Genomic DNA, 17590 nt, shown 5'->3' on the forward strand with positions numbered 1-17590 from the left:
ATAAAATAAAATAAATAAATAAAATAATCGAAAAAACGATTATAAAAATTTATTTATTTATGAGCTTTGTTCTGGTCCAGAAACCTTAACCTTACCTCTCTCGCTCTTACAGTTAAAATAAGAAATATTGGATCGTATTAAGGGCATTTGTGTTTGGAACTAAACGAATGTAAAATTATGAAATGAAATTCTTAAAAAAATAAATAATAATAATAAAATGTCGTGAATAGAAATGTGTTTCCAATCCCAAGATTTATCTCCCCAGCTGTGCAGATGCGGCTATTGGTGCAAGTTCCATCAGTGATGCAGACAGAATTCGTTTCTGATGTCCTGCGGCGATTCTCTGTTTCGACTCCTAATAATGATTATGGGATATTACCCGATTTGCTGCACACTCCAAATGTCTCGTGTACGAGCAAACTGGTGGAATATATGTTACATCGACTGATTGAAGTAAATTGCGAATAAATTATCTCCCGGACATTACGTTCCACTAACGATAAATAAATATTAATTTAATAAATTTATCATAATAACTTATACAATCGATAGTTTTCTTGGTATAAACTGTTTGTTTAGGAATTACTTCGGAGAAAATGGCAAGAGTGATTTTTTAATAATTACTTAGTCAATTAGTCTGTTACTGTATGAGTTATATTTGTCTACCAGTGGCGGGTAAATAAAAATCCTTGACCAATCTGCGAGGAGTGAACCCACGACAACTACCAGTACCGAACATTGGTCGTGGGTTCACGCCTCACCGACAGGATGGCCATGACCACTTTTTCGGGTTTACTTCACGTGAGTAATATCTAAATGGCGACCACTTTCCTATGGAAAGTTCTTCCGGAAGCATCTCCCTTGGCAGATTGCCCATATTTTGCATTGCCGTATCCCATCAAACCAAACAAACCTGTATTTATAGATTTATGTAATAATTGCGATTGTGTAATACGTATGCTTATGCCTCTATTAGTAAGAAACACGTTTTCGCTTAACAGATAATAATATTTGAAAAACAGCACATACCATTTTATTTCATGAATATTGTATTAATATATAAACAATAGGCCTGCAATGTTTCTATAATGGGGAGAATTATAAACTAGTTTTCTTCAAAATTTAAATTAATGCATGAACATGTGTTTTAATTATTTTAAATATATTTTTATTAATATATCCCATTATGAAAATATGTAGAAATTACTAATCTACAAGAAATTTTTTTTCCTTCCTTGTTTTAATTTTTATTCCTTACATTTTGAATTTATATTAATATCATAAAGTCATAATTTTACGAAATGATTAGTTATACGTTTTACCGCATAATAAATTGCATCGTAATAATGAGGCAATTCATTATAAGTATATTACAGTTATCACCCGTAAAATACCATTGAAACTAAAATTATATTTTCATTCTAATTCTATAATTAGACATTCCCTTTTATAGGTGTTATAAACATGATATATATTCTAAATTCTTTTTTATATTTATTTTATTTTTTTATAGATATAAAATATAAGGTATATTATCCTAATAAGGCTCAGATGAAGTATTAACACGTTACGCCGCTGCTAACCAGCAAATGATACTGCAGTATTGCTGTGTGCAAGTTTCATTGTTGTTAGAGGAATAAGCGATTTTCTACATTTTCAAAAAAGTCTTGGCAGGCTATTATAAAAATATCTTTGGGAAAATTATTTGTAATACATCTAGGAGGGGAATCATAAAATATCAGGGTTGTGGATAATGTTAAGGGAAGGGTAGTCGTATATATATGTGAAAAAAAGGAGACATACCATATTCGTTAGGGATAAGATATATTATCGTTATTTAGGGCACTATATGGATGTTTCTAATAAGGCCCACCGCAATAATAATGAGTCTTAATAGGAATAATATAAAATTTGGAAACTTGTTATAGCAAATTTGCTCTTCTAGGAATAACTTGTCTGCTACAGGAAAAAAAAAAAGAGGGAACTAGACTCCTGAGGATATGTCCAAGGTCCTGGATGCTATGAAAAAAGAAGAAAGTGAAAGAAACGTAACTAGCGGGTTTAGCATTCCTCATAGAACTTTAGGAAATCATTTAAAAACAAGTAGAACGGATGCGAGAATGGCAGAAAGACTACTACTGTCGGTAGCTCAGGAACAGAGTTGATACACAACGAATTCTGAGTTTTTCATACATTGGAGTTTCCCTGATTCCCAAAAGACTTAGACATTGTGCTTCCGAAATCAACAATATACAAACTCCTTTTAATGTAAATCGACAATGGGTTTATGCTGAGTGAATAGGTTATCAGTCTGAGGATGTGGATGTGTTTATTTGCCCAGTATACAACAAAAATTAATATAAGCCAATGAATTTCAATAGTGGATCTTTTTTAGAACAGTGTTCCTAAAACGTCCAATATGAAGTATGTTTTTTAATATTACACTTTCAGTCTGCATATAGCTGAAAAATAACACTAATCAGCTATATATTTATCTATAGTTCAATAAATATCTGACTCGATCATTGCTGTTACACTTCTTCACTTTTAAACGTGTTAGGCCTTATTTGATCAACTGGCTCATTAAAATAAATGCTTAAAATGTTATATTTCTCGTCAATATTTAAAATAAATATATTAAAGTTTAACAAAATGTTTTATTGTAATGTAAAGAAAATGATTTTCGTGATGATAAAAGAAAATTGATATTCTTACAAATAATTCTACACAATGGTTTACTATCGTGGAAAATATAATGCACTACCTCAGATAGTAAAAGTTATTACTAGTGACAATTTCATGATGATATTCACTTCCTAAGAGAAAACTAATACCGCTTTCCTTTTCTTTACCCAGGTTTTATTCGTTTGTCTGACCTTTCATGATAGTTTTGTAAAGGAACGTTATATAACTGATATGATTATAGCTAAAATAACTTGAATAAACGGAAGATGTTAGATCCCTATGTGGTTGTGAAGATCGATATCCCAATGTCCTTCTGTAGAGGGTCACTGACTTCTGTCTGACGTGTTATCATACTTCTCACGCGATTCGTTCCTTTCTTCATTTACAAAATGTGAGAAATGCATTCTACTCTTCATTGTCTAATATTCATCAATTGTTTATTTTTAATAAGGATGAAAATAGTTCCGGAAGAGTATTTTTTTTATCTTGAAGAATTTCCAAGTAAAAATTCAATAAATCGGTTTTGGAAATTGAATTGTGTAACGGAGAAGGAATTCAATACTTTCTAGTAAAAATCGAATGCATTTAGAATTTATTATTATTATTATTATATCCAGATGAAATAAGGAAAATTTCTTATAGGATTAAATGCTAATATTTTTCCTTTTTTTCTTTTGTATTGTGATAAAATCCGGTTTTATCTAGAAAAACATTTAACTGATAGATAAGTAACCAAAGCAAAAAATTTTAACGAGATATAGAAAAAAAAACGGCAGTTTCAGAAATATTGTTTTCCCTTTAACATTTAATTTTGGTGAAGTGCTTCGCAATCGAATTATTTGTTTGAGGAACAGGTTTCTCATACTGATGGTCTTGAGGCTACCATTTCCACAAAAGTACATTATAAAATGTTCTAGGCGGCTAAATCGAAAACTTGTTCTAACTTTTCAGTTGAATAGTTTTACTTCTCTTTCGAATGTTTGCATTTATTACGTTCGAGGATGAACTGTGGCATTTACTGCTATTGAATTTGCTATCCAAGTTAGTTTATTCGTCTGGTTACTTGACAAGTGGAAAAATTTTTCACGGATCGAGGATTTTTTTTCTTTGTCAACAAATGATATAGTGCATTAGTATTGTATACCAGTAAAATGTGAAAGACGGCTTTTATTTAAAAATTCAAAGAAAATTTACGTAGAAATGTAAGGCTTAATTATTTAGTAATTTAGTTCAGTAATTAATTAATAAAATTACACGAATATGAATTCTAACGATTATGTTTATCGGAAATAAAAAAATAACTAGTCGTGTATATACTAAGTATGAAACGACAAATGAACATAAATAAGCCTATACAATTAAATTAATAAACGTGATGATACGAATAATAAATACAACATTATTATAAATAGTATGAATAAATGATATGACACTATTTAATTAATAAGCTACGTTCTAATTTATACATTTAGCTACATTTATTTGTTTTAATCGCATTCTCCAACTTAAATGTATTGCGAATTATACGAATTTAATACCTCTTTATTTGCAAATAATCAAATAATTATCATTCATTTGTGTTATTTTAATTATACTCGAATATATGAATAACAAAGAAAGTAGCGTATAGTAGTGTATATAAATATAAAAGAATACAATTAATATGTAAATATATATATTTATATCGTGGTTCGTTTAAAACAAATTTTGATATACATTTAGTTTCTTAACGTTATTCTTTAGTAAAAATGAATTTGCGCGAACAATAACAGTCTATTATACTATACTGTGCACATATTGAGTTGTATTATTGTAATTTTTACCGTAATTATAAAGTTAATTATAAAGAGACAAAGAGTTGATTTTAAACAAAACCACAATATTAAGCTTTACAAATAACAATATCAAATGCAGCTACATAATTAACTAACCATACATCTACAATAGATGTTTATGTTATCTATAATATTCATTTATTATACGTTATAAAAATAAAATGCTCTGATTAAAAAGTTTATTAAAATTTTTGTGCGTTAAATAATTAGCATAACTTCAGAAAACTCAATTATTCATTATTTAGGAAGTAAAGTATAGGGGAGATCGGGGCAAGATCGGCATGTTAAGCTTTACTTAAATTTTGTGTAATAAATACTGCTGTAAACTGAAAAAAAAGCTTTGCATATTGTCTATTGGAATGTTACCTTACTATAGAACTGGTTAAAATCAGTTTGGAAATAAAAATAATTAAAATAATTACAACTTTACAAGAAGAGAGAAATTGACGAAGTTGCCCCGGGTATAGGGGCAAAATCGGCAACTTCTCTCTTTTTGTAAAGTTGTAATTATTTTAATTATGTTTATTAAAGTTGCCTCTGGTATAGGGGCAACAGTAATGGAGCAAGATAGGCACGTATATAAAATTATGTTATTAACAATGTATAAGTTGGAATTCACTATTAAAACAAAGAAATACAAATCCAACACCCATTTAATATTATTACAACGAAATGCAAGTTCAAAGACATATATACATGAATAACAAATGCAAACATGTTTCATTTATCATCTGTTTGATTTTTATCCTTTGCTTCTAATGTGGCTTTATGTTGCCGATCTTACCCCGCTAGTCATGATTTCGAAACATTAAGTACAACCCTGAGAACAGAATGCCAAGCCACGATCTGGCCACGTGAATAAGTTGAAGTTACATCCTTCTAACAGGAAAAGAATTTTCGTTATCATGGAATTATAACAAAACCTGCCAATTCAATATAAATGGAAGCAAAATATTATATGGAATTGAACGAAAATGAAAATTTGCTTGATAATTCAACTACGCTTGTTGGAGAACAATCACTACACTCAACAAGCCACCAATAAAGCTCAACTGCCTAACCTATAACCAAAGTCTCCTTTTAATTTGTTTTTAAAAAAAAGCGCTTGACAAACTTGCCCCGCATGCCGAAGTTGCCCCGATCTCCCCTATATAATGATTTGTTTTTTTTTCAATTAACAAAAAAAAATTGATCGTTTTGTTGAAAAACAAATATAATTGATAGTTTGTCGAACAGTTAACTGAAGAAATTGATTGACAATCCAGTTCAAAAACAAAAATAATAGAAGTTGATTGTCAATTATTTATTTAATTTCTTTTTTCTGGAGGTTGAAGATCTCTGTGAGTTTTATTTTCTTCAATCTGACTTTCAGTAAAAGTAATAAAGACATCAAAACTTATCTTTGTGAAAATCGAAAATCGATCCGTTAACCACGTATTCTGTCATCTAATAAAATTACAAAACACGAATAGATAGTAAATATTGAATTTTAATAAAAGAATTTAAGAAAAAATTTTCATAATTTGTATATTGAAATTTATTTTAATTGTTGTAGTCGTGAATCTGGCATTTAATGTTTAAGTCATTGATAATCATTAAAGTTAATTTTTTTTATAAGTATTACACTCGTGTCATGTTATAGTGTTATCATTTGTCATTTAATAAAATAAAAAAAATATGGGCGAGTCTACGTGGCATTTAATAAAATAAAACGAGTAGAAATAAAATTTATTATCCTTTTTAATATTCCTCGTTTGTGTAGATTCAGACTGATTATATGAATAGAGAAACAGATGCAGGAATTATAATGGTATTTCTTCCCCCATGCTATGAATAGAATTTAAATTACAAGTAAATATATTAAAGAATAAATTAAGTGAAAACTATCATGAGGAGTTTCTAGTTAAGAAAGGAAGTGTAGTAGGTTGTAGGGATTCTCTATGTGTACAAGTAGAGATCTCTTTCAATAGATAACGTAGACATTGAACGAACTATTCAGTTTCCTATTGAATGGATAATGAAAAAAAAAATGATTATGAATTACAATATGAAATATAAGTAGTTGAATATCAGTCATAAATAATTGAAACATAAACCTATACATTTCTCAATTAAAATTGGTATCTAATCTATGAATGATGCATCGATTGACGGTTAGAGAAAATAATAATAATTTACAGTGTCAAATTATCAAATGTCATTTACTTATTATTAGAGATCGATACTTCAATAGAGTAATAAAATAAATTGAATGAAAGAAGAATCTATATTTTGTGAAACGAATTCATCATTATTTTTCATTAGAAGAATCAGTTTTTAAGTTCATCCATAAATTGTTCTTAAAGAATTCTTATAAGAATCGTCTCTTCAGAAGGAATTTTTATGATATTAAATACCATATTGGAGAGCCAATAATTAATTTATGGAATAAATTTTAATTATAAAGAAGACAGTTTTCAGAATATAGATTTTGAAGGATCTATTATTTTTATTAATAGTAATATTTCAAGAATCAACGTTTTGGTTTTGGATATAGATTTTTTGGAATAGATCCTTTAAAATTTATATCCTAAGAAATGCTTTTTTATAATTAAAATTTATTCCCTAAATTATTATTGGCTCTCTAATATATATTATATATATATATAAATTAAAAGAATAGAAAATTTAAATAAAATAAAAAAATGTTGGGTTTGTTTTTAAAAAAAATAATATTTTAGAAAGATGAAGAATTTAAATGATCATAATCTAGTTCAGAAAGTTCATAAAACATTAGTCGATTGTTTTAAGCTGCTTCATTGAATAATCAACAGGAATGAGATTTAATCTTCATAGTTGTATAACAGTAACTATTTTCTTTATAAAAATATTCTGATGATTGATATAATAATTGTAGGAGAGAATGAAAATAAACATTCATAAAAAAGACAAAACAATATAAAAAGAATTGAAAATAAAAAAATTTCACTTTCATCGCTTATTTTCATATTTACGTCCAAAAATACATCACTAAGGTTTGATAACTTTTAAATTTTTACTTCAGCCAAAATAAAACATTAATAAATAAAATTCAAATGGACGAATTTTTTATCAATTCCATCTTTTAGAAAGCAATGGAATATTTGAAACTCACTAAAACAACGTAGAATCCGAGAATAAAATATCTGATCGAGAGAAAAACTAGAATAAATGTTTTGAGAAAGGAAAAAAAAATAATACGTATTGTAATGGATGAAACTAGAACTTATGTCCAACTCGAATCTAAATCTTTTCAGAGCTGATTAATTAACTCACAAATGGTGTGATAGCATCATTATCGAAAAAAAAAGAAGAAGAAAAAAAGAATTCGTCTGTTCTGGATTCTTGAAAGCTTTTATCGAAATGAGATAATTAAAGATATATTCAAATCATTATCACAAAGGTTAAATGCATCGTTTTCTAGACAGTTTTATGGCTCCTAGATAGGCTGATTATACTTGTCAATAAATTAATTTGATGAGCGTAACCTTCGATCTTACACACAAATATATAAAAAAACAATCATATCTAATTATAGATTAATAATGATAATTTATCCTTCATTCGTCAATCGACATATTTTTCAATTTATCTTTCATTCGAGATCGTCTTTCTGAATATTGATTTTATCATAAATGTTGTTTCGTCAATGATAATGGAATACAATTACTGAAAAACTAGATCAGTTTCAATAACTTGTTATAGGAAATACACTGCGAAAGAAATACAACAGATTTCAATTCTGTTAATTAAAATATATCACACGATAATTTAAACCCTACTAGAATATCATTAAAGTTAATTAAAATTAATATCGGTAAAAATAAATACAGTATTATATATTATATATAAATTTTTAATTTATATCCAGATTATTTTATTCAAATAAGCTTAAATTTTTCCGTATTTTTTACAATATCATCGAATTTAAATGAAATTTTTGTTGAAATAATTTTAAAACTATCACATTTCTTGAATGATTAAACTAGTTTTTTTTAATGATTAACATTTGTAATTTTTTAATGCATAATTTACAAAAATTAATTTCGTAAAATGAAAATATAATGAATATTTTAAAAAATTTTTAAATGTTAATTTAAAAAAAAACTAAAGAAATATTTTTTCTTAAATCTAAAATAAAAAGGAAATAAAGTTGTAAATTTTCTAAACTTAATAATTTTCATTGCTTCTTTGAATAAGTGGTCATTAAGAGCAGGAAATTGTTATGTTTAAGTGAAAAAAATAATAAAACGGAAGTCATTGAAACTGTTAATGTTTAAAGTTGTTTAACAATAAAGAATTTTTTTTTAAATTGTTAAAAATAAATGATCTTTATTGAACGAAGCTATGACGTAGAGTACAACAATAGGATATTCAGAGGATGACTCTGACAATCAGCATCACCGACAGGCAGTGGCATCAGCCAATCAGTAATAACGACCGTCGGTAATCGGAGTCATTGATTGGCTGATGACAATGACTGACAGTAACACTAATCATTAATGCAGTATATTGTATACTTCTAATATTTTTTTAGTATTCTAAAATGGATAGAAGTTTATAAACTTTGTTTTGAAATAATTTTAAACGGCATAATCTCACTTCATTTAAATAGACATATAATTCAGTGTATAAAAATTTTATATTGAAAAGAATATAAAAGTATGTTAAATCGAACACTAGAAAGAGCCCATTTAGGAAAGGATTTAAATATTTTTTTTAATCTTTAGAGAGTGGATTAAGATTTAAAATAGCGATGAAAATTTACATGAGATTAGCTTTAATAAAAATTATCATTTTAAAAAAAATTTTCATATAAATCAGATATACTAAATCCATAATTTTTTTATTAATTTGCAATATGATCATAATATCCGCTAAGTTTATTTATTAAGGTTGATCTCTTAGTTTTCGTACATTTTTTGGTGTTCAAAACAGTGGCATGTTATGGCATCATGCCGAATTTGAATTAGGATATTGTCTTCAGACATTTTTCTTCGAAATCTTTTCTGATTTAAAAAAAAAATGATGTGGGGGAACCCAGGCAATTGCCCTTTTTTCCCGTGGGATAACGCACCACTGGTTCAAAAGTTATCAAATGTAAAAATAAAGTATTTAACGTAAGTTATTGAGTAACTTTTTCTGAGTAATCCTTTTCTTAAGTGAAAACGAACAATAGAGCTAATGTTATGTCATTGTAAGAAGTGTTTTATTTGATTTTAATGAGTAGGTGTCATGTAAATTTGCGGATCCTATTTTTGTAATTAACAAATAAAATCAAATCTGTAAAAATCATTGAAGTTACTTATGTACTGTTTAGCACCGTCGTTTGATTTCATTGCAGGTTCTAACTAAATTTATTTCGAAATTACGATTAAAGATGTGCAAAATTTTTTTTATACTTTAACCTGAATCTATATTTTCGACCTAAATTTGCGGCAGGAAACTCAATAAATGAGGTAGCTACAAAGATGTTTATTGTAAAGTAGTTGGAAGGTCTGACGTGTGTCGCGATCAATATCCGAATGACTCTTTTCTCTTTTCAAAAGAAGGAAATTTAGTTTTTGAATTATAGAACAAAGATTTAATGCTAATTACCACAATTCCGGAGTTTCGAAAAAATCATCTCAAGTTTCTTAATATAAAACTGTATTTCATATATCCATTACTATTCTACATTAATNATATTATCTCAATGTATTTTTGGAACATAAAATATATATATATATATATATTTAAAATAATAATTTCACTAAAAGACAAAATGTATTATGAGTTTAAATAAATTATTTTTCTTTAAAATTTAATACTTAATTTATCTTTCCTTGTTCTTTTTATAAAAATTATATAATTACTTTATATAATTATATAACTGTAATTATTTTAAATAATTATGTAAAACTTCTGTAAATTTAATCATTTATTTTCTATAAAAGAGAAGATAATGTTATTAAAATCGCAAGGAAAGGATTCTCAAGTGACAGTTGTATATGAGATGAAGTGAAGGGACCAAGTGATATTTGCAAGGACAGAATCGAAAGTAGAAACAAAATATGTCGTTTATATTGTATTCCGAGACAATAAACAAACATGTTTGTCTCAAAGTATAGCCGATTTTTTTTCACTGTCCATACATTTTGAAGGCTTAAGTTATAAATCAGAACACTATTTGTTATTTAAGTGACGTTTTCGTTAATTAAAATTGTTTCTTTAATTTTTTATTGACTCAATCCGTAAGGTTTTTGTTTTCGGAAATTAAATGCTAAATGTAATTAATTTATCCTATAATTTATACCGTTTAAAACGTTTTTAAATTAAAAAAAATTAATTATTTTTCTTTTCGTTTTCATATAATGAGAATATGATTTTGTTTTCTTTCTTTATTCTTCTCAGTAAAATTTATATAAGATTAAGTATAAATGAATTAGCTACGTCACTCCGTGAAATTAAGAAAAAAAACTGGATTTATGAGATTAAAAAAAAACTTATTTTTTGGAAATTTTAATTTGTAATTAATCATTCGTGATTATTTTAATTCCTCGAGTTAATTTTTCTTTACATGTTTTAAATACATCAAGATCGATTTTTGAAAATTTCCCAAAACTTCGAGTGTATAGTATCTCTATTTTCAATATATTCCTATCTGTTACAATGTAATTATCCGTAAACTGTTATAATTAATTTTAATAAGTATTAATACTGTACATAATTAAAATAGATATTGAGTTACTGTTGCTTTCGGATTATAGAAATTATAACAATAAATCTATCAAGTTTATTACTAGTTCTTGAATGTTCTACTTTTCAGAAATTCCTTGAATTATTTGTTTAAAATTAAATTTCATTCCCCCTTATCAATTCTCTGAAATTTTACTTAATTCAAATTTTATTTCATTGTCAAAATCACATATTTCTGTCCATTTCTGTATGTATCGTTATCATTTTATTTTTTGTCATTATACGTCATTTACACCTATAAAAATTTTTATTTTCCTTTTAATTTCGATAAAATAGATCGTATTGAGTTAATTACCAGAAAATTTAAACAATTTAATAAATTGTCTGCTGTTGTTTCTTCAGATAAATTCAATCAGTTTTATATCATTACAAATTGGTCGTAGTTTTTTACAATAAGGCTATGATTTTTTCTCTCTCTCCGTTTTGTGGACATTAAGAGGGCCTTTTTAAATCATGTCTCGCATAGATTCATATAGTCTAATAATGTAGATAGCCGTGTAATGAGGGACAAGGTCCGACATATCCAGGACAAAGCGTTAATAGGAAATTGCAAGACCAGATTTACTCTACGAAATGGTCTGCATTTCATACGTAAATAATAACTCGTGAACACCCACTCAATGATCACCTAGACTATCGATTCGTTATTCCTGATAATGTTGATACTATTAGGCTCAATGTTCTATTAACTAAATGGGCCGATGGGTTAAAAAATACCCTAAAGCAACTGCCAGATGGATCTCTTATATTTAAGCTATCTCTACTGTAACAATTACTCATAATTAAGAACATTTTACATCTTCATTTGAGATAAATTCTAACTTTTTAAATGTTTTCACCTATAAATTACCGTAATTTACATACGAATCCAGTTATTTTCTTTTTTAATGTAGGCCTATTTGAAATTAGTCTTTTCATATTAATTATGAGATTCAGTTTATTATATGTGAATCACAATCATTATAGTTATAATAATAATAATGAGGATAATAATAAGTGAAGAAATTATAATAATTCCCATTGTTTTCAGTTTAATTAAATATTATATAAGATAGGTGCTCCCCTATCTTATTTTAATAATAAACCAATTCTTTCTTTCACTTAATATTTGTTTTTCCTCTATTTATTTCATCTTCGATTAATTTTTCTATTTTTGAAATCTAGTTTAAGTATATCTATCTCTCGTGAAACTTTATCCTTTTCTTCTTTAACCTTCAGATTTATTTCCTTTCGTCTCGTATTCTTTGCATTCAGCAATATTACATGCTACTGCACATCTCAATCACTAAGATGATAGAAATATTGCAATATGTGAACTAGATCACTTTTTGCCTTTTATCTTCAAAAGATATTATTCTATTCACTTTTTAAATTTTTTTTACTACAAAATGTCTTTACTTTTATATAGAATAAATGTTGTTTTTTATTTCCGAGTTTTATTATCTTAATCTTGTTTCCTTATCCGAATATTTTCTTGTTTAATTAAATGCATTTTAGTCTGTAGATGTAAGAATTTGTACAATTATTCTTCGGCATTAAAATTCAATTATTTGTAGTTTTTTTTTTTTTTTGTTTTTCTAGAATAATTTTAATCTTAAATCTATTTTTCTTCTGCCGTTTCTTTAATTGAATCTATAAATCCTATTCAGTCCGATTTACATTTTTCTCTCTAATTTTTTATTTTATTTAATAATTTTTCCATTTAGAACGTTGTACGATAGATTTTTTTTCGGCTTTTTTATTTGACTTTTTCATTTTTTAGATCTCTTTAATATCAAGTTTTACTCGACATTCTTCTTTGTTTCTAAAAGCTTTCCTCCCCTAAATATTTACAGTTGTTTCTATACCATTACTTAAAATATAATAAATTGAAATATATATTTTTTTCATTTGCGATATTTTATTTTGTTTAGTGAGAAATTGATAGCGAAAAATTACATTAAACAGATCATTAAAGAGCATTTCAATTCAATCACAGTACTATTGTTTACATCGTTCGTAAATAATATTACTGCTCCAAACACATTCTACTTTTTCCCAACTCATTCCTCATAAAAAATTCTTCTGCTTCCTCTTACAATATTGAATAACAATATATTTTTCCACTTCATTTTCTTCTACTTTTTTTTTTAATTTTCTACAGATTTCGAAAATTAAATACACTGACAACTAAATATTTTCTCATGAAATATGTAAAATACTTTCACTAAAAATTATGTTTTGAATATTTTCAAGAAAACAATAATAATTTAACTTCTTTTTCTAATATCGAAACTTTTTCAATGAAGGATTTGCTTTCCTCATTTTCATTTCGTATTTTGAGAAGGGGGAAAAACTAAATAAGAATACAAAAAATAACTAATTTTTAAAGACAAATTTTATTTAAATTATCTTCGTAACGCAAAATTTTCAAATATAAATTATTTTCTGAAAAGACATAATTTTTTTTTTAATTTTTAATCGACGGAAGACTTCAAATACTTTTCTTAACTCAAATCAATAAGGAAATTTTAATTAAGAACAAAAAAATTTATAAATTTTACAACTAGCATTTCATAAATAACTGACCTGATTTAAAATCTGACAGGACTTATTCACATCATTAATGAAGCAAGAGCACTCCAACTGATATCCATTGTTCAAAATGTCATTCATTTCCAACGATGACGTTCTTTCATAACAATTTACTTCTAATATACTTATCAAACATTCTTCAGAAAGCATAAATTGTTTGTTATAACCTATATCATACAGATTTTTTCCCTGTTCACTTTAATCAAATTTATAAGTAGTTTTCTTGCAATACTGGAATTTTTCTTTCAGTAAATATAAGCTTTATACAGACGCGTGCAGCATTTTTATATATATTTAAAATTGATAAAAGGCATGCAACACGACGATATATATCTAAATATTTTTAAATAAAATACGAATTTTTTTGAGTTAATGCTTAAAAATGAATATTTTTAACATTTTTATCAGAACCGCTTTGTTATTCATTTTCAGTCACGAAGCTTATTTAAAAAATAATACTAGGAAGTATATTTAAAGTATTAATTCGAGTAATGTCTTAAATATATTTCATTTATTCATAATAATATATAAGAATGAGGGAAAATTTTATATTTCTCTTCGATAACATAAAACATTTTCAATCTTTATTACCTTTTAAAATGTCCGACGATCTGCACAATTTATTTGAAACGTAGTAAAAAATAAATACAAATAAAAAAAATACATTACCATTTTATGTTTTTTTATTATTTTTATTTTTATTTATTTATTTTTTTATCGTTCTACTTGGAAATCCAAATCATAATATAATTTGTGAATCTATTTCTAAAGAAAAGTGCACTCTATTTTTCTTTCCTATTTATTTATTATATTTAGTTACTTTCTTCTTATCTGTGGTCGGGCCGATTGATTTTTAGCTAGATTTTCAATAGAAGACTAAAAAAAAATAAGCATTATTTTTCCTTTCTTCCCTCCTTTAACTAGGTAATAGAATCAAACCATCACAATTTCATATTGTAAAATGATGTCGAAAATTCGGCAGACAACAAATTTCCTTATAATAAACTAACAAAATTTGAAAAATCGATAAGACTATACATCCTTTATTCATCATCAGATTATATCATTATCCGATGTTATCTCGCTTTATTTAGCGGACCAATAAAAAATTCGATGCTTTCTTTGGTTTATAAGACCAACACCATACGGTATTATATGTATTTTCTCATTTTCTTTTTACAGCTATCTTCTATCTCACCTAACATCTACTAAATCACAGCTGTCAATGTAACTCTTCTATAGATCCTTTTTTTCGTGTTATTCACTCAAATTTTGTAGTTTTCTATGAAGAATGGTTATATATTAAATTATCGAAAGGTGTAAGAAATGTAGGCCCATTATTAAATTTTATTCAGATTATTATTAGTATTTATCGATTTTTACAAGTTCGTCCGATAAGTTTATGATGCAATAGAGCTAACTTAATGATGTCGAATCTTGTCTCGTTTCATCCTTTTCCTGATAATTTATCCTCAGGTTAATTATTCGAAGTTCTATATTTCTTAGAAATATAACTATCTGCTGGATAATCTTATTAGCTTTCATAAAACTATTACTGAGAGAAAATGAATTGAATTATCTCTTGATATAACATTCTCTAATAATGTATTATCTAATTGGATTACTTATTCGACATTACATTTTCTTCTCTTAACTTTTTTCCAAGAATATATCTTTCGAAATACGGTATCAGAAATTAAAAATCGCACTTTTATAATTATTTTTCCACATTCTCTTGTAAAGAAATTGCTTGGAAGAAAATTTTGTAATTTCTGCAGAGAAATGAGAAGAAAATTAATTTATGATGGTATAAATTAAATACTTTCTACCAGTAATTCCTTTTTGATTGCTTCGTGTCAAAATCCTGTTATATTCTTTCAATTAAACCTTAAAATTCTTTCTTAATTGTTATTTATTTCTCGCTTTAACTTTTAATATAAGGATAATAAAAAAAATTTCCTGTAATTATGTATATACTTAAATATGTTTCACGCTTTTATGATACTTAAAATGAAAAAAATACGCAGTTTTAAATATCGTGTGTTTCGATAAAATTATGATAAAATCAATATCGTAGAAAGAAAATTTTACACTTTCTGAGTGTAAAATGTCTATAAATTTATATTTAAAAGCTTTTGTTATATGAAAAATTTTAAATTCTAAGAGTATTTGAAGATGTATTTAATAATTTTTCCATTTAGAACGTTGTACGATAGATTTTTTTTCGGCTTTTTTATTTGACTTTTTCATTTTTTAGATCTCTTTAATATCAAGTTTTACTCGACATTCTTCTTTGTTTCTAAAAGCTTTCCTCCCCTAAATATTTACAGTTGTTTCTATACCATTACTTAAAATATAATAAATTGAAATATATATTTTTTTCATTTGCGATATTTTATTTTGTTTAGTGAGAAATTGATAGCGAAAAATTACATTAAACAGATCATTAAAGAGCATTTCAATTCAATCACAGTACTATTGTTTACATCGTTCGTAAATAATATTACTGCTCCAAACACATTCTACTTTTTCCCAACTCATTCCTCATAAAAAATTCTTCTGCTTCCTCTTACAATATTGAATAACAATATATTTTTCCACTTCATTTTCTTCTACTTTTTTTTTTAATTTTCTACAGATTTCGAAAATTAAATACACTGACAACTAAATATTTTCTCATGAAATATGTAAAATACTTTCACTAAAAATTATGTTTTGAATATTTTCAAGAAAACAATAATAATTTAACTTCTTTTTCTAATATCGAAACTTTTTCAATGAAGGATTTGCTTTCCTCATTTTCATTTCGTATTTTGAGAAGGGGGAAAAACTAAATAAGAATACAAAAAATAACTAATTTNAGAATTTCATAGCAGTCGGAAAAATTCAAAAAATTCACTTCTATATTAAAGATTATCTATAAATGTTGGTAGAAAAAGTTTACTTACAGTGATAATTTGCTTAGTTTTGTGCTCATTGCGGCATCAGTTTTTTCTCTAGTCACATTAAATATGATCATAAAGTGCAGAGACGAATCTTGGATGTGGCAAGTTTCCAGCTGCTTGTCATTTTCTAATTTGTCAAATGGTAGCAACTAGTTTCATAGACAAAATAATTATTTTTATCATGCAACACTGCAGAAGAATAAACATAACATCTGCTAATATTTAATAGTATCATTTGCAAGAATTTTTAACGTTTCATAAAATTTTAACCTGTTTTTGTGGATTTATTTATATCTCTTTCTCTTTACACCTCGTACTCTAATGTGTAGATTTTACCGTACTCTTCTCGTAACTAAATTTTTCATTGGAAAACAGAATTGATGCTTAGAAGTACATCCACTACTATTCTCACAATGGAATCTAACAGGACCAGATGGCATTTTCTCGTCCTTGTAAATTCTGACGCCAGACAGCACCCATTCAAATTTTATACCCGACTTGGTTTCTTATTCTTTAGAGAATAATTCATTCTATTTGGTTCTTTGCAATTTCCTATAAGTCACGTTAAATATAAAATTTAATTAATAATTTAAAACATAATGGATTTAAATTTTTATCCCTCGTGGATTCGTTTTAATTATCATTTTATTATATAATTAAATTAAATTTTATTATAAAATTGTTGACAGAATCGATTATTTGAAAGATATTTCTGAAATGGTATATCATTTTTTCAAATTTTAAATTCAGTTTTTAAGATTCTAATTCATAAATATTAATTAAACTGATAGTTCA

At 26.2% G+C, this 17590-nt stretch overlaps 1 protein-coding gene across 1 annotated transcript in view; it reads right to left on the reverse strand.

Moving 5' to 3' along the window:
• The window catches only part of LOC111613206 (RIMS-binding protein 2-like), a 62207-nt gene extending 44910 nt beyond the window's left edge, over window positions 1–17297 (reverse strand). Inside the window, exon 1 of the mRNA XM_023354553.1 lies at window positions 16799–17297. The gene's annotated coding sequence lies outside the window, so the exon portion shown is untranslated. The remainder of the gene's footprint in view (window positions 1–16798) is intronic.
• Window positions 17298–17590: the final 293 nt, after the last annotated feature.

Source organism: Centruroides sculpturatus, unplaced genomic scaffold (genome assembly GCF_000671375.1).
Source record: "Centruroides sculpturatus isolate CEXI.00-Female unplaced genomic scaffold, Cexi_2.0 scaffold1942, whole genome shotgun sequence".
NCBI classification, from domain to species: Eukaryota; Metazoa; Arthropoda; class Arachnida; order Scorpiones; family Buthidae; genus Centruroides; species Centruroides sculpturatus.